A 14,471-nucleotide genomic window follows, 5' to 3' on the forward strand; every position below is an offset into this window, starting at 1 on the left:
TCCCCAAATTGGGTGGTTAGGTTGTCGATCCGTTGGTTTTGAGCGTCCAAATCCGCTCGAGTAATTGTGGCTGGGAAATCAGCTTCACGATCACCCATGATAAGACAAGAATACCGAGACGGGAGAGACCCGCTCTGATACCACTTGGCGCAGCACAAGCAACAAAGGTTTCAAACGAAAACCTTGAGTAACAAGAAATCTGGATTCCACCAGAAACTAAGAGAAATTCTCTTGGGATAATTTTGATTAAAATCTGAGATGTCCAAAAACGTTAGACGAACCCGTCTAAATACAACTCTCAACCCTTGTAACTGCTAGGGGAGTTATTACAGATAACTGAAAAACAGAATTAATTCGGAGACTTAACTACGTAACTCCGAAACTGAAAAAAACAGAATTTATTTTGGGAATTAACTATGTAACTCCGAAACGGAAAAAACAGAATTTATTTGGAATTAACTTCGAACTTTGACTGCAGTTTTGAACGGCCAAACGACTTCAGAACGCCAAAATCCATCATACATCACAGCAAAGCTGTGAGTTTGACTCGTGGCATCGTTCCCTTTCCGAAAAGGTATTTTGCGCCCTAATCGGAGCTCGGACGACAATTCTGCAAATTCCCACCACGTCCTTTTCCTTGCTCAACCCCGATAAAACCTGCCACGATAAAATCTGCCATCTGTTCTACATCAAAATTGAGGAGAGAATTTATGGATATATATAATTGTGAGGAAATTACTTTTATATAATACCCTTTATTATATATTTTATTTTGTAATCTTCTTAAGTCCCCGCCAATGGGTCTAGCTTAATGAAAAAAGGTTTTGACTTGTAGATTAATGATATCTTGTTTGAATCTCCATGGTACCTTAGTAGTGTGTGTGTGAAACCCTCCTTTCCCTTATAGTAAACTATCGCTTGTATTAAAAAAAAAAATAATAATAAATTCTTCTTAAGTCCCCTTCATTAAAATTTCCAATTTGAGAATAGTCGTTTTCTTTGCATTTTCTGAGAAGATGAATTATGGACATTCATCATTTAGGTGTGGTTGTAATTTGAATTCTAAAATGACCGTTAAATTGATTTTATTTTGAATGTCTAAGTATGATAATAGCTTTCGTGTAACCTACATTAGCACTCCAACTGAACTTCTCTTTTGACCCTCTAGGCTTCATTTTTAATTACCAAAAAACAAAATTATTTTTCTTTCGTCATCGAAGTGGTAAGTAATATGTTTTACAGGTTCGTGTTCTTATTCAATATGTTGACCTTTCCTTTCCTTGACAGCCAGACGCGTACTTTTGTGTACTTTGTCAGTTTAAGCTTTTGTGTACCACATATGTACGTTAATTACTGATCTTGAACTACTAATAATACTTCCAAGAAATAAATAAAAAAAGCAATGTGATCGAATTCCTCCTTCTCCTAATATCATTTGTATAAAAAAGCAATGCTAAACAAGAGCAAAAATACCGAGTCAAGCAAAATAATTAGATTCTATTTGCTAATTAATGCATTTGTTTATTACATTCTGGGTCATCTTTAGTAGAGGCGCACCCGATTGTCTTAATGTTGATGTTAGATTTCTCCATTATTGCTAAAATAAAAAATAAAATAAAAAAGAATCACTGCGAAAGTAACCATATTTTGGGAAGGGTTGGGGGCTTCAAAATTCAACTCACCATGCCCATTCATGGCCATAACTTAAGAGGACTTTGCTATGAGCTTTTGTGGAACTTACAATAAATTAGCCGTCTCAGAATGTAGAACCGTGTTGACCATATATAAACGTGGCTTGAATATAACCAACCCAGTTTTCATTTCATTTCCCCTTCTTGGTGGTATACTATTTGAACTTTTAGCTTGAAATGCAAAATGGGATTACAAGGATTATGCAAACGACATGTCGTTTATATTCGTTTAGGACTCTCCAATCCAACAAATTAGCACGAATATCCGTTGTTACATCTTTAAAGAGCTGTTTTGTAAAGAGCGAAACTACAACATGACATTGTTAACAAAATTCACTACTCTACCACCTGCCTCGGATACTTCAAACTGTGACAAGATGAAGGGAATAATGCAAAACAGAGGTTTGCTCGAAGAAAGAGCTGCTGTGAATAATGCAAGCTACTAAAGGAAGTGCAACGATTATGCCTTCCTCACTTGAAAAAAGTAAGCTACAATTCATCGAGGGACCTTTTATCACCATTCCCCAGTGAGAACATCCAACGGAAAAGTTGAGATAACTTACTGGCTACAGGCTTCTGCTCTTGTTGTTCCAGTTTTACATTGCACACAGAATTATAGTCATGCTTCAAATGAGGAGCAACTATTCTTTCCTGGAAAAACACAAATGGTAAAATGATAATGAGCTGAAAGATCATATCTATTAAATCTGAGAGTAGGGTAGGAACAATACCTTAAAAACATCAAGTGGACAGAAATCAGTACCATCACAACCCTAAACACCAAAACACAAAACAATATTATCTGAGAATTCAACACGAGGAAAAAACAGAGAGCAACCCGTTATAAGTTATAACTGAAACAGCTGGCCATTATTCGCCATTAAAAAAATGTATGAAAAGAAATCTGTAATCCAATACAAATTGAGTTCCTCGGGAATCTTCTAAGTTCAAAAGTGAAATCAAAGTCTGGAATCCGAAAATGTTTTGAGAATCATATGAGTTAAAATTAAGTAAAAATGGGGCCTTACTGGCATTGGAATGGGATGTTCATTGTGCAGCACTTGCACAAAGTGCTTGTTTGATGTGTTGGCTGGACAACTGTACAGAACCAGCATGTTATTCCCACCAAAAGTTGCCGCAGTATTGCCCCTCCAATTTCTCTTCTGGGGAGGCTTTGGAGGGAGTTGCAAGGACCGTTCCCTCTGTACTTTTTGAAATTCTGAAATATAGAGAACATAACACCTACTATGAGAACAGAATATAGAAGAAGCCATATACATGAGCATTCAGATTCCCACCCTTGCAAAACCCATATCATCCAAGCAAAATTAAGAATTTACTGAAGAAATCAATCACCAGATCCGTCAAGAAAAAGTCCAAGCAGGCATGAAAATGGAACCACAGTTTCTGCATGTGCGAACCTTAGCCTTGCCTTTTCGTAACTGCCAGGAGCATGTTTTTCTACAAAGAAAAGGGGAGGGGGAGAGAGAGAGTGAGAATTGGGATACCAGAAGTCATAGCTTACACAAAATAAGATTTTGTGGGTTGAAAGTACAACTGCACAACAGTTTTCCCCCCCTTTTATAAGTTCAAATGAAAAGAAACACAGAGAGAAAACAAAGACATTGTAAAACTACATAATGCAAAGAATTCCACATTTAACTGAAGTCCAAATAGACACTGACATATCTATGAGGTCTAATAGTCGTCAGGACACAGTATTATCCAGTTATGACAGCCTACTATTGGGTTACCTTCTTCAGCCTTAATAGCCTACTCCATGGACTGCACAACATCTTCAAGTAAGGGCACTCCCATTCTATAGTTTATTGATTTACCATACCCCTTTAATATAAAGACCTCCAAATCATCTGTCCACTCCAGCAAGGAAACCTAAACACAGGAGACTTTTTCGTGTAAATAAACAAACAAAAAACATTGAGATCACGTAAATCTGTGTTTACTGATATTACTAAACCACAATCTAAGGGTACAACTATTGCATTCTTCAAAGATATAATTTATTTATTTATTTATTTATTTTTGTAATTCAGTTTCAGCACCAATTCACTTGCTGTGTCCTCTCCATTAATAGATTTACCTACAAGCTAAAGAGGCTAGTATTCATCATGTAACTAGTTTCAGCCATTTTAGTCGTCTACACAGTTTTGGAGTCATGGCGTACACGTTCATATATCATATTCAGATTCAAACCAAAAATGTTAAACAGAATATCCTGATTATCATGGAAAAATATAAGAAATTTCGTTAATCAACAATATAAAATTCTGCATACCTCAGAAGGTCTGAAAAGCGCACAAGCTTGATCAACTATATTCAACAAGGACGCTTCCTGCCAAATAGAACAAACAACAGATGACCATAAAAATCAATTGCACTTCAGGGATAATTAATTCACAAGCTCAATCCACGAGAGCAATAAAATGAGTTTGTGTATGAAAACAGAAACAAAGCAATCACCTGTTTGCACAGAAACCACAAAGAAGTTGTATCCTGCCTTGTAAAATTCAGTCTGTAGCGCCTTCTTACTGCAGAAGTAATTTCATCATAAACAGGTTCCTTAAGCTTATCAACAGCAGGCTCCTGACTTTTCTTAAATGCCTGCATGCATAATTCTTCATCAACCAACAACTAAAGCACAGAATGGCAGATAAACCGATAGAAATGGGGGTTGTGACAACCCAGTCTGGCTCCACCCAATTCCACCAACTAAGAAGGTGCATAATCAGTTTGTGTGTGTGCATGTGTTCAAAAATCAAGGAAAATATCAGGACTGCAGAATACCTTGTAGTTTTGGCAACAATCATGAAACCTTAACATTGTATCACTTGCACGGCTTTCGCTGGTTACAGCAAAAGCTCGATGATGCCCTGGTCCAAGACTTCCTTTCCCACTAAACAATCCCATGCCAAATGCCACAGCACTGGCTGATGCCCGCGGGACCTATCCACAGCCAGATAGATATAATTAACTTCGATCAGCTTAAAGTCTCAACCTGAAAATGAGAATTACTCCAAACATTGGAATAGAAAATTGCCAAGCCTAATAGATGACTATTATTCCATATTCAAAGTTACCAACAATCTATAAAACAAGGCTGATCGTGGCAATTATTTTATCCTGTATAGGGAAAACATACTTTAGTGCCTTTATATAACAAAAAGGGAAGAAAGAAAACCCTAGAACAAAGCTTACCTGTGTTGCCTTTATTGCATAAACATCTGGATGGTAATCATCATTAAACAAATTTGGAAATCTTGCTCGAGTCCTGATCCCAAGATCATAGAGTTCATCCTCTCCTTGGATAATTAATTCTCCACCTTTCAATTTTCCTTTCCAAGGAGATTTCCAACCCTTTAACCAACCAGGAAGTTTTTCCAAAGATAGGTTCTGTTCTTCGGCTTCTCTCAGTAACACCTCCAGATGAGCTGCCAAGTTGTCCAACTCTTTAATCCGTTTCTTGGTAGGAGAACGAGTTCCATGCCTTGCCTGATAATATAAGTTGTATAAGGAGCCTTAAATGTGCCATTCTCTAGTTCAGGAATTAAAAGAATTTAACTTGTGGAAAGCCAGCAAGCTAAACAAATGGGCAGAAGTCATGCTAAAAAAATCGCATCTTATAACTAAACATACAACCAGAATACATTCATGCATACTATACATAATCAGACGCAAACTCACATTTCATACAGAACAAACTTATTTGCACTTTGACTCTTCAAATCTAAGTTATTCCTGATAGTAGAATCTATTAATGCCTCTTTGTGTAATGCTTGTGTAAGCACTAAACACACAAGATGAAAAACGAAATTTACCACAAGATTTAAGTGGATAGGAGTACATCCATCTGGAATCTTCGATGGTACAAATGAACTGTCTGTAATGTTTTTAACAACACTGTATCTGCAACAAGATAGTTATTTATCTTTCCGCGATAATTCTACCCTCTATTGCTTGACAATATTAATTCTTCAATTTAAAACTCTTTTGGCAATTTACTCATAACCAAGCAGACGGCTAAGCAGTATGAACCAACAATCTAGTTACGACATATCAATTGATCGTAGAACACGATTGAAAATAATTTAAAAATGTAATAAATTCCTAATCAAATTAATGGGAAATTTTGATTTTGTGAAAGAGAAACCTGGACACAGTAGAAAGGTGTTGGCGAACATCAAAAGCTTCTTCTTCGGCATTTGAATGGATGAGTAGCGATAACAATACTAGCAGAACAGTCACCATGGCCGGCTTCATCTTCTCTGTCTCAGTCTGTCTCTCTGCACTAAGAATTTGAAGAAAGGAAATAACGGAAAACAAATTGGCAAAATAAAATGTTCAATTCTCATTTAAATAAAGGGTTCAACTTTTTTTTGTTGGCGGTCCATATTGCTTGAAAGTAAAGCAACAATAATAACTACAATCATAATAAAGGAATTTTATTTTGATTACTTACAACTTCGGAAGAAGATGAAGATTCAGGTTCTTCGAACTTTATTTTGCTTGATGTGGCAATTCTGCTTCGAGGTTTCTTCATTTGAATTTTCTGAGATAAATAGGATTGAATTTTGCCCTAAAAATTGAAATCAAAGCTTAATTAATTTCAAGAAAGATGCAGAACACAATCAAATCCAATTGCAGCAAGATTCAGATAAAAGTTCGAATCAAACATAAAAATCGCAAAACTTAGAATCATACAGAAATACCCACATCAAGCAAAAGTTTGAATCATACAGATAAAAAAAAAAAGTTTATAAAAGTAAACATAGGCACCAGAGAAAATTACCATATATAGAGTTCTAACCTAATGCAACATACTGCTGAGTTTAGAACAGAGAGCATATAGGTTCCAAATGCTCACCAACCGCTCTTTGTAAAGCATAAGTAACCAGATGAAAAAATTCAAAGCTGAACTACATAGCTGGCCCCAAGCCCAAATGTTCCAAGCAATAACTAAGCTAATTTGAGTAACAAAAAAAAATTCCAGCCCAGCCCCTAAAAGCAATTACAAACCAAATCAATCAACTCAATTCTATATACTTCAGCATCTTCCAAATTAGAAAAAAAGTTATAATATTTCAATCAAACACCCAACAGAAATAAAACCCTTTCCATTTTCAGCAACTGGAAGTATAATCACGTTGCTGCAGTGAAAATGCAATAATCCCAAATGAAGCTCAGAAGAGAAAACCCAAATGATACAATCATAAATCAGCATGAAATGTATCCAGTTCAACTCAAAATCAACAGAGAACGGGCGAAAAGGAGAGAAAAAGAAAATGAGAACCTGAAAAGTGTAATTGTATCGTCCTGCGAAGTGTAATTCTTTTCTTTTTGCTTTGTTTTTTTATTATTTAAATTCTGTCTGGCTTTGGAGAGGAAATTTGGGCGGAGTGGGAAGGAGACGCGGGTGAGTCGTGGTTGTTCTCTGATGATAATCAGCGCTCATCTTTTTTTCTTTAAATTTTTTCACTTTTCATTTTACCTTTTTATTCTTAACATATTCAATAATGCTAGGACACCAAAATTTGAGTCCCAAATTTAAGTCCCAAATGAGGTGGTATTTCATCAAATTTTAATTATAATTGACACATAGTATTACTTGAATTATTTTAACATAGAAATTAAAAAAGTAATTTCGAGTTAACCTAAAGTCACAGTCACAAAACCCATCCATTACCAATATTCCCTCCATGGAGCCAGCCACCCTATTTCCGCACTGCAACTAGACCACCACTGTCGCTTCCCAATCCAGCCGCACATCACTGCCACCGCATCCATCCAGTATGTGAATTGTTTCCTACCCTATGGAATTTGTAAAATGATTTCATGAAAACCCAAAGGAGGCCGACTTTATGTTGTAAGCAATTTGTTATGTTTATAGATGTGCTATGATCTATGAAGCTACAGCTGATGGTCTTGTTCAATCTCAACCATCTAAACTCTCATCAATGAGCGGATCTTTTACACTATACAAATCTCAAAATAATTGAGATTGAATAGTTGCAACCATTGCATAACTGTGAATTCTCAGTGATATAAGGCTGGGCTGGGGAGCCACAGTGTTGGTCTAGTGGTGAGGGCAGTGCGGTTGTGCGGCGGGGCCAAAGAGATGTTTGGTGGTGGTAAAACATGGGTGTTGTGCGGAGGGCAGCGTGCCAAAGACATGTTTGGTGGTGGTAAAACATGGATGTTGTGTGGCGGTGACTTTTAACTCAAAATTTACTTTTTAATTTTTATGTGTTGAGACCTAAAAATCCAGGGGGTTGGGTCCAAGTTTATTTCTAGCCCAAGACAAAGATTGGATTGCAAGAGGAGCCGAATTGGGACATAAGGGAACATGCAATACGCATTTGTGCTAGCCATGAGCCACGTGTCACACCAAGCAAACATGCATGCCCGCCACGCAAAAGGGACCAAAACGCACCAGCTCTATAAATTCACGCCTACTAACTTATCCAATACTACATGACTCGATCGTAGTTTATTGTGGCATAATGGAACCCAAGCACAAGCATGATAAATAAACACGTAACGCCATGTAAAGGACAGTTAATCTAATACCATGCTGTGCTACAAGCTTTAGTGGACCCAAGCCACATAATCACCAGCGGCTTGTTGAGAAGGTTGTGGTATGGATGCGAACACGCAATCACAGGGCCCATTGAGGGTTCGAAGAACGAAAGTTTTAAGCCACTTGGGAGCATTAAAACTCAAGCCCATTCCTCGAGCCCAAACACACGGGTTGGCATGAGAGAGGGAGAAAATTAATCCAATTCCTTAGGAGAATATCTAGTCTGCTGCAACACTTAAACAAACCCGCATCAGTAAAATACCCAAAATAAAACAAATAGGCTATTTCCAGCAGCTTGACGAAAACCCATTGGATGCTGGAAGTAGCATGCCAATAACCCAATACTGTACACAAAGCCCATCCCAGCGCTTTGTAAAAATCTAGCATCGTGTTCCACCCTCGTAGGAACTCCAAGATGGTCAATGAGGAACCATAGCAGGGACCAAAGAAAATCCATATACGTGAGAAGAGTACCCCTTGGACAAATGAGTCTACCCATTCTCTTTTCCTCTGTAAGCTCCATTTTGAAAACCAAGAAGGAAAGCAGGTGGCGCCTCACCCCCATGGGGAGGTCCAGCCGCTCAAAAAACCTTGGAACCCCAAAGAGCCTGTGACCCATACACTATGGTTGAAGAAATTTCACCAAAAGGGAGTGAATGGAAAAGGGTAAAGAAAAAGTGGGAATGGAGGATCGATGGAATTAAGGTTCTAAATGCCTATAAAAAGGAGCTTCCTCTACCCAGAAAACCACCATCCAGACCTGACCAAGCTTTGTCAAGCAACTGGAAATTTACTCTAGACACCCTGTTTCCTACTTCCACCATTTCCCCCCTTTTCTGAGATAGCAATTCTCCTCATTTTCCTCCTTCCCCATTTTGAATTTTTTCTCTCTATAAGAATTCCACGCTCTTGTCTCTCTCTCTCAAATTGCTAAACTTGTGAAGGCTCAGCTCCCATGCCACAAGCTCCTCAAGTCAAGCCACTCCCTTGCTAATCTGTCATGTTTATTTGGTTGATTGGTGAAAGAATCCAAAGTGTTTTCTAAGGTTCTCACTACTCCTTTCAAAACTCTTTTGGAGCCCGGTGTTTGAACTCAGAAATAAGGGCAATCTCCTCCACTCATCCTTTACAGCAGCCCAAGCCCATTCGTCTGGCTGCTGGAAGAAAAAGACCCCTACATTATGTTAAAATAAAGGATTAACTACAGTAAACCCCCTAAATTGTGGGGGTAATTACAAACTCATACCCAATATTTATTGACCTGTTTGACTAGTACACAAATTTTATGGAACCTTTCAAAATAAACCCTCCGTTACTAATTCTGTCAAGAGAGGCGTCAAATTATGACGTGGCAATTGTATATCCTATTTTTATGCTGAGATTGAACAGTTGCACCCATTGCATAACTGTGAATTCTCAGTTATATGTAGCTGGGCTGGGGAGCCACAGTGTTGGTCTAGTGGTAAAGGCAGTGCGGTTGTGCAGCGGGGCCGAAGATTGGATTACAGATAATTAACGATGGTTTTTATAAACCAACCGTTGTCTTTATAGATAATTAACGACGGTTTTTATAAAGCAACCGTCATCTTAACCTACAATCTACAACGGTTTTTATAAAAAACCGTCATCTTAACCTACAATCCACGACAGTTTTATTAAAAACCGTCGTCTTTCCTCCTATAATTAACGATCTTTACCTCTAAACAACGACGATTTTCTTTAAAAACCGTCGTCTTTACAGATAAACAACGACGGTGAAAAAGTTTAACGTGCATGAGAGCCCACTTCTCAGTAAGCCCAGCGGACCAAGTCCTACTCCCCAACCCAAGACACCACTTTCAAATGCCTCTACGAGGCAACCAATAGTCGAAACTCTTTTCCGAACCCAACTTGACACCCCGCATCAAGACATGGACAAAATGTAAGAGCACAAAAACATCATTCAACATCGTGATGTAGATTTAGAGCCTACTACTAATCCCTCATGCACCAACTCAATCTGGTAATTAATGTCTTTGTGTGACTAGCTTTCTCTTTGCAATTTTTTTTCTTCCTAAAAATCGGTGTGAAATGCTAGTATGATTTTGGTTGTTGCAGGAAAACTTATGCATTGTTGCTCCCAAATAGTTTGTAGCTTTTCGGAATTGAAATTCCACTCCACTTTATACACCTCTACTTGAGGCTTTTGGACTCACTTTCGGGCACCTCCAAGATTGGTCATCGTCACCTTTTTCTCTCTATGTATTTATGTATGTATGTTTCTTCTTCCAGTTTCATCGTACTGTTAAGGGGCCAGCTATATAAAGAATTTGGGTCTTTTTTCGTTATTCTTGTCATCGCTGAAAATACTTGTCCTCATCAATGAGATCTTTTTTTTTTTTTTGTTCTCTCTAGGTCATGTTCATTGATTGATCACTCTTCGTTGATCATATTGTTGCCAAAGGCAAAATGATATCTTTGTGGCAAAAGAATGTTCAATTCAACTAATCGTAGAGCCAACCGTGGTCTCAAAATAGAGGCATTGTCTTTAGAATAAAGATTCACATTGTATTGATTTCCCTTTTCGATTTGGACCCTCACCTTTATCTCTTTTTCTTCTGTTACATTGCCTACTACTGTTTCTGATGCATCATCTCTCTGGTTGTCTATTGATGCGGATGTTGATGTATTTGTCTGGTTGGCTACTGCTTCTCTATCTGTCTAATTGATTGTTGCAACATCTTGGGTTAGATATAATGACGATTAGATATAAAGCATTTGGGTCTTTTTCATTATTCGTATCATCACTGAAAATCAAGAATTGAAAAAGACGTACCCAAAATCAAGATAACACGCAATTTGGTCGCATGTCACTACATCTGCCTTTAGATTGTCAAGACCACCATCAACACTAAAGAAAGAAAATTGAATTGTCAATGTGATCGGAGATTATCAAGAAAGCACATATATGAGACGATTCGATAACATTCCAAAATTAATTACCTAGAATCAAGATGAATACCAATCTCCTCCTCTAGCACCGTGGCTGCCTCCAAATGATTAATACCACCACCACTAAAGAAAGAAAATGGAATTTTCAATGTCATCTAGAATACAAGACAATAGATGTCTATCAAAAGAGATGACGGTTAAATAAATAAAATATACAGAATTCATTACTTGGAACCAAGATGACATACAATCTCCTCGTTTGGCTTTGCAGTCAGCTCCGGAGAAGGTAAAACTTGAACAAAAACTCATTTCTCCAAAGTTTCAAGAACTATCCGCTCATCTTCTTCGACCACTAGAAACAACTTCTGCAGGTTAAAGGGAACCCAAAATCTTTTTCAATCTTATACTTGAGGTCCTTCACTTTCAACATGTCACTGTAATAAACCAAGTACGATGGATTGATAATCTTGACCTATCAAAACCACACGTATCTTTTGATACACATATGTTCCCCTCATCATCAAGGAACATGCCCCTAAGTTCGATGGGAGGCTTCAGTCGCTTCAGTGCAGGATCCAGACTTAGGCTCCCCTTAATCGTGGGGTTCTTCCCAGCAGATCGCTATGAGCCAATGCTAGAGTTTCGGCCTTTCTTCTCTGCCGATTCACGAGTCTATCTACCAAAGTTTGGTGATCTTCAACGTCTCGACCCTCCTGCCGATTGGGCATGCCCTACGGATTAGCCCCTTGCTGGTTCGGTGTTAGCCATGCGATCATTTCTCTTTTAGCATTCTGTCATTTTCTCTGTTATCTCTTTTTGCATTAGCCTTCTCCTTCGTCTAGTTAGCCATCTATCGTTTTCTTCTGTTATGATCGGTCAACTCTTGTTATTTGTAACATCTAGGGAAAAAAAGATAATAATAAAATATATTTATTTAACCTTAATTATGAGTTTTTTTTTTAAAAAAAAAAGGGCAACGTGTAAGCCAATCTTTCATTCTTTCCTTCATTCTTCCCCTCTCCCCTTATACATTCTCTTCAAAAATCTGATTTTGATCTCAAATTGGGATGAGTTGTTCATCTATTGGAAGTGAGTCACCTAGTCTAGGCTAAGGATATTAATTGCCTAAACTAAGATAAGATTGGGATGAAGGAAATGAAATTTTGGGTGAGGAAGAGAAGGGAGAATAGGAGGAAGAGAAGAAAAAAATCTCTAAGGTGAGTCAAATTCGAATTTTTTGGTTTTAACTTTGTGGTTGTGTGATTTTAGTCCCTTAAAGAGTAATTTGAGTCACTTGAGTGTTAGGAAAATTGAATTGGAAGAGGTTGAACTTCTATTTTCGGGTTGGGTGGATAGAGCAATTTTTCAAGTGTGGGTGTTGTTGATTTTGGTTCCATTTTGAGTTTTTTATGAGTTTTAATGATATGTATGAAGTTTAGAAGTGATTTAGAAGCCTTAGGCCCGTGAGCCTCACTTTAGCTCTCTTTTTCTCACAATACTTTGAGTGTTTGAGGAAGCCATTTGTGGGTTTTAACCTAGACTTGGCAAGGAACAAAACACAATTGGTTTCGTCGAATTTGGTTGAGTTTTGATACGTCAAACACGTGCAAACTTTGGAAAAAAAAATCTGTTTTCTGCAGAAAAGCCAGCCACGAGCCCAACTTTGGAGATGGTTCACTCGCGGCTCCGGCAAGTGGCGGCGCGTGGCGGCTATTCCGGTAGCCTCCAACGCCATATTTTTAGTCCATCTGACTCGATTTCTCGATCCGAGTTCGATGGTATAGGTTTCGGGATGTTTTGAGGGGTTTAGTTTGGAGGGTGGGGTGTACTCTCTATGTTAAGAGAGGAAAATGTTTTTATAAAATTAGATTTTATAACTTCATTTATGTTTTTTTTTTTTCAAATATATGAACGGGAGAGAACCCGGCAACCACCGAATGGGCATTTTCGTCATTTTTAAGCAAAATCTTTGAAATGCATAAGGTTGAGGTTGGTCTTGGGTGAAATAGAGTGAAGACTGCTCAATAATAATTTGAATTTGAATTTGTTCAGGAATTGGATCAAAAGTGTAGATTCGACAACTCCGAGAACTTTCGAAGGGTAAATTTGGTACTTTAGCTAGCTGGACTTGAGGTAGGGTTTCCTGGTTTCCCGATGATTGGGCTATGTCACTTTTAATCTTGGTGCTTATATCTAGTATTATAAATATTAATATTATTGTTACTTTGCTCGATGAATATTATGTGATGATATGTAATATTATTATTGATGTTTTTCTGTGGATATTATTTGATGTTATGTGAATATTATTATTCATGTGATTAAGCCTGATATATTATTGATATTATTTGTATTATTATTCTGCATAAATAAATGATGTTTGCATTGCATTACATATGCATCATAAATACAATGGTGTTTGGTGATGTGTGTGTGTGTCGTTTGAGGTATATCCAAGGGGTGAGAGAAGGCCTTAGATATATATGAATACAAACAATGTGGAATATATTGAGGTGATGAGAGCAGGGCTTGAATATATTAAGGTGATGGGAGCAGGGCCTTTAATGAAAAGTGAAAGATGAGAAATTTGTATTTTTTAAAAATAAAAAAAGAGGTTAAGGGATGGATGGGCACTAGTTTATATTTTAGGATATTCGGAGCCACAGTAGTAAAACGCATAGTATGGGACATGCAGGCTTGTTACCCTAAGGTTTTTTTTTTTTGGTCAAGTTACCCTAAGGTATGAATTAGTGGGATTAGAAGGGAGTGAGTTCATGACATCACCGCGTATGCAAATTTATTTATCTTGTATGGTTGCATAATTTCTGTATCTTGTGTTGTTTGATGCATGACACTTTGATTAACTGTGATAATTGACTTTAAGGGGTTTAACGGTACTCTACTGAGCATTAGAATGCTCATACCATAATAGATTGTGCAGGATTAAAGAAAAAGTTTGAGGAAGCGGGTTTCAACTAAGCTGCTGGGCTTTTGTTGTTGATTTGTGTAATTAATAATTGTAAGTAGTGAACCGTTTGATAAAAATCTTAGTGTGTATTTAACTACAAGCTACTGCGACTCTGATTTTGTGTTGATTAAATTTGTATTATTTGTGGCTCAATTTCTCATCATATCATGGTTATAGGATTTTATTCTTATGACTATGGTATGACTCAAACCATTATTCGGGAATATTCCTTATTTTCGAATCGGGTCGTGACATTATTGCGCAACTAAAAAATGCAGGGATGAAG

General features: G+C 37.5%; 1 pseudogene across 1 annotated transcript; it reads right to left on the reverse strand.

Moving 5' to 3' along the window:
* Positions 1–1,890: 1,890 nt before the first annotated feature.
* Positions 1,891–7,221, reverse strand: LOC110769937 (uncharacterized; annotated as a pseudogene). The gene is made up of 13 exons (XR_015836236.1): positions 7,000–7,221; positions 6,169–6,285; positions 5,860–5,997; positions 5,528–5,615; positions 4,908–5,201; positions 4,497–4,655; positions 4,173–4,313; positions 3,988–4,044; positions 3,446–3,584; positions 3,048–3,152; positions 2,720–2,910; positions 2,423–2,464; positions 1,891–2,342 (listed from the first exon to the last, which is right to left on the reverse strand). The product of XR_015836236.1 is annotated as an uncharacterized LOC110769937 (transcript).
* Positions 7,222–14,471: the final 7,250 nt, after the last annotated feature.

This window comes from Prunus avium, chromosome 6, assembly GCF_965620075.1.
Source record: "Prunus avium chromosome 6, drPruAviu1.hap1.1, whole genome shotgun sequence".
Lineage (NCBI taxonomy): Eukaryota > Viridiplantae > Streptophyta > Magnoliopsida > Rosales > Rosaceae > Prunus > Prunus avium.